Genomic DNA, 4797 nt, shown 5'->3' with positions numbered 1-4797 from the left:
AAAAAAAAAAAAAACTGAACCTTGAGTTCAAGTGCCAGTATTGGCGCAAAAAAAAAAAAAAAAAAGACTCTTAGCTCTAATTAACAAAAAGAGTACTGGCCTTAAGCAAAAAGCTCAGGGACAGAGCCTAGGCTCTGAGTTTAATCCCCATGACATGCACACAGTATACTATGTGATGTCTGATATATGAATTTATATATATATATACATACACATATACGCACACACACACATATATATTTATATACATATAGATGTATGTGTATATGTGTGTGTGTTTTAAGACCCTCAAATTCTGAGTGCTCATCAACAAAGGACAGACATCCCAACAAAGATACACAGTTTCTGTCAGAAGCAGCCCCTTGTTCATCCTAAGATCTAGGGCTGTCCACAGCTACAGAATTGATGAAAATGATAAAGCAGAGCACTCAGAATTTGTTTTAAGGCCCCCAGATTCTGAGTGCTCTAGTTTGTCATTTGCATCCTGAATTCCAATACACTCTGCAGTTTTCTAAGAAGTTGGGAGTGGGAGGAGGCAGAATCAGTTCTGTCGCTGTCAACAGTGAGAGGGGAGGAGATAGCCCTAGAGGCTAGGATGAATCTCGGTTGGGATGTCTGTCCTTGGGTTAATGAGTAGAGCACTCAGAGTTTGGGGGTCTTTGGAGCTGGGAAGGTGGCTCAGTGGTAGGGTGCCTGCCTTGTATGCATGAGGCCCTGGGGTCGATTCCTCAACACCACATAAGCAGAAAAAGCTGGAAGTGGCGCTGTGGCTCAAGTGGTGGAGCGCTAGCCTTGAGGTGAAAAGCTGAGGAACAGCGCTCAGGCCCAGAGTTCAGGTCCCATGATGGGAAAAAAAAAAAGAAAAAAGAATTTGGGGGCTTAAAAACACACACATATATATACACACACACGCATGTATGATCTGAGCAGGGAGAGGGAGACAACTGGGCCACACAAGGCTGAGGAGGAATCTGAGCTGGGCACTCCTGTATATGTATATTATATATATATATATATAAAATGTATATATAAATACATATATATGTATCAATACATATATCAAACATCACATAGTACACTGTGTGCATACATAGATATATATGTATATATAAACATATATACTATATATATATATCCTATACTATACATACTATATCTATATCTAATAAATAAGGCAGGCAGCAGGCGCCAGTGGTTCATGCCTGTAATCCTAGTTACTAAGGAGGCTGAGAATTGAGGATCCTGGTTTGAAGCCAGCCTGGGCAGGAAAGTCTTTGAGACTCTTACCTCCAGTTAATCACCAGAAAACAAAGTGTCACTGTGGCTCAAAATGTTCGCACATTAGCCTTGAACAAAAAAGCTCATAGACATTGCCCAGGCCATGAGTTCAAGTGCCACAGCTGACAAATAAGCCAGGCATCGAAAGACATGCTCCATGATATATGTATAATCTAAATCTTGATCTCACTGAGTTCAGCAGAGTAGACTAGTGGAGGATGAAGGTATGAGCGTTAAAGTTTCAGTTAGGAAGGAATAAGTTCTGAGGATCTGTTGTACAACACATGCCTAGAGTTAATGTGTACTTGAAAATTGCTGAGAAATTAGCTCTTAGTGGTCTCACCCCAAAAAAAGTGTGGTGAGGAATATGTTCATTAGCTTTATTTGTTCACAATCTATACACACATCAAACATCACATTGTATATTGTAAACATGCATTATTCCTTAGATCAGAGCACTTCCTAGCAAGGGCAAGGTCTTAAGTTTAATAAACAGTTTCATCAAAAAATAATAGAAATGATAATGAATTTTTGTGTCGGAACCACAGTTCATTTACACATTGTGGTGTGTGTGTGTGTGTGTGTGTGTGTTCAAGGCAAGCACTCTACCTCAAGCCACCATGCCACTTCCGGTTTTCTAGTGGTTTATTGGAGATCAGAGTCTCACAGACTTTTCTACCCAGGCTGGCTTTGAACAGTGATCCTCAAATCTCAGCCTCCTGAGTAGCTAGGATTATAGGTGTGAGTCACCGGTGCATGGCTAACTCATTTATTTTTTGCAGCTAAAAAATTTGAATAATGAACAAAATACCTTGCAAAGCATCTTGGTATGAATGAGAAAACTATATATTTTAAGTTGTGGTTGATAAACTGTATTCTGAGTGAATAAAGTTAGGCTACAAGCTGAAAAACAGGGCTGGGAAGGTGGCTCAGTGGTAGAATGCACAAGGCCCTGAGTACAATTACTTAGCACCACATAAGCAGAAAAAGCCCATAGTGGCACTGTGGCTCAAGTGGTAGAGCACTAACCTTGATCTGAAGAGCTGAGGACAGAGTTCAGGCCCTAAAACTGACCAAAAAAAAAAAAAAGCTAAAAAACATCCCCAACTATTTCAGGTAGATTGAAGACATCATTTTATGTGTGTTTGTGTGTGTGTGCGTGCCTGTGCTAGTCCTGTGGCTTGAACTCAGGGCCTGTGCACTCTCCCTGAGGTTTTTTTTACTCAAGGCTAGCATTCTACTACTTGAGACACATCTCTACTTCGCCTTTTTGTGAATTGTAGATAAAATGTGAGGACTGTGATGGAAACCTAGCCCCGGCGGGGAAGTCTGTGAAACCCTTAACTCCAAGTACACTCCAACAAGGCAGAAGTGGAGCTATGGGTCAAGTGGTAGGTCCCCAGGCTTGACTGGAAAAGCTAAAGGACAGTGTGAAGTCCCTAAGTTCAAGCACTACTACTGACATTAAAAAGCATGTAAAGCGGGGGCTGGGAAGGTGGCTCAGTGGTAGAGTGCTTGTCTTGCATACATGAGGCCCTGGGTTTTGATTCCTTAGCACCACATAAGTAGAAAAAGCCAGAAGTGGCACTGTGGCTCAAGTGGCTCAAGTAGAGCACTAGCCTTGAGCTGAAGAGCTGAGGGACAGCGCTCAGGCCCAGAGATCAAGCCCTACAACAACAACAAAAAAATAGCAGGTAAAGGCCGGATGTCAAGGCTCATGCCCGTAATACTAGCTACTTAGGTGGGGGGGGGGAGATCTGAGGATCATGGTTCAAAGCCAGCCTAGGCAGAAAATTCCGTAGGCCTCTTATCTCCAATTAACCACCAGAAAACTGGAAGTGGTGCTGTGGCTCAAGTGGTAGAGCGTTTGCCTTGAGCTGAAGAGCTCAGGGACAGGGCCCAGGCCCAGAGTTCAAGCCCAATAATGGTTAAAACAACCATTCTGGTATCTGCCTTGCCTTCGTGAAAGAAATCAGCATATTGGCTCCCAAGAAAGACGGAAGTGCTACTAATGATACTGGGCCATGTCTTGCAGTTCAGAGCCAACAATCAACTCAGTGACTTCTATTCTTGTAGAATGGCTCCTAATTCTTCAAGATGACGTGGCTCTCTGAGCTACAAGAGTTCTACTGGCAGAGCAGCAGATTCCTCTCTCTTTCCACCATGACAGGGCTCTGAGCAGGACACCTGTCTCCGTGGACAGCCCCAGGAACAAGGATGGCAGGGCATTACATAGAACAATGCCTCCTCTCATCAGAAGTAACCACAATGAGCACGTGTGGAAGCTGCAACACACAGGAGAGGTTCTTCTACCTTCTCTACCCAAACCAACACAAACACTACATCAATGTATGTTGGGAAAATGACAAAAAACAAAACCCAACAACAACCAAAAACAAACCATGTAAAAGAGTAAATCAAGTCTAGTGTTTCATATCGGTAAGAAAACATTTGGCTAGGGTAGAGCCAAAAGGAGCTGAAATGCTAATATGTAGAAATGCTTTTGATATAGTGAGTGAAAGCACATTGCATAATGTATTATTCCATTATTTATTTTATATGTATGTGTATATATATACATAAATATATATACACACATGCATGTGTACGTTTACATGAATAAAAATTCTAGAAGAATATATAAAACCAAGGTTATAACACTGAGCATCTTGGTAGAGGTAGGGAATAGCTATGTGTCTATATATTGTTTTCTTTTTTTAGCATGTTATGTTTGTAGTGTGAAAGATGTGAAATAAAAGGGAAATTGTTAAAAAAAAAAAAAAAAGGTAACCCCAGGGCTGGGAAGGTGGCTCAGTGGTAGAGCGCTTGCCTTGCATGCCTGAGGCCCTGGGTTCGATTCTCAGCACGACATAAACAAAAAAGAAAAAAAGCGGAAAGTGGTGCTGTGGCTCAAGTGGTAGAGTGCTAGCCTTGAGCTGAAGAGCTGAGGGACAGCGCCCAGGCTCAGAGTTCAGGCCCCAGAACCGGACCAAAAAAAAAAAAAAGTATCCCCTCTGTACAGTATTTTTACAATAATAAAAAGGGAAATCGCCCCTAAATACAGAAATCACTGGCAAAGTTTGTATTTTCTGAGGAGATGGCAGGATAATCTGCTCTCCAGACTCTCCCTACCCAATGCCTGGACATCCCTGGAATAAAAGGAAAAGCATAGATCTAAAGAACAAAAAGATCCAGAAACTTCTTAGCTATAAGAAATTATGTGTTTTTATTTATGTTGAAGTCAACTTTTTTCATCCAGCCCCCCCTTATATTACCTACATAACAGAACAGGAAATAAACATTCATATAATATTCATAACCTGTAGTCCAAGGTGGGCACCAGTGGCTCACACCTGTAATCCTAGCTACTCAGGAGACTGAGATCTGAGGATCATGATTCAAAGCCAGCCCAGGCAGGACAGTCAATAAGACTCTTAGCTCAGGGCTGGGAAGTTGGCTCAGTGGTAGAGTGCTTGCCTTGCATGCATGAGGCCCTGGGTTCGATTCCTCAGAACCACA

This window comes from Dipodomys ordii, unplaced genomic scaffold, assembly GCF_000151885.1.
Source record: "Dipodomys ordii isolate 6190 unplaced genomic scaffold, Dord_2.0 Scaffold92, whole genome shotgun sequence".
Classification (NCBI taxonomy): Eukaryota; Metazoa; Chordata; class Mammalia; order Rodentia; family Heteromyidae; genus Dipodomys; species Dipodomys ordii.
The sequence above is the reverse complement of the archived record's forward strand: the minus strand, read 5'-3'. Positions refer to the sequence as shown.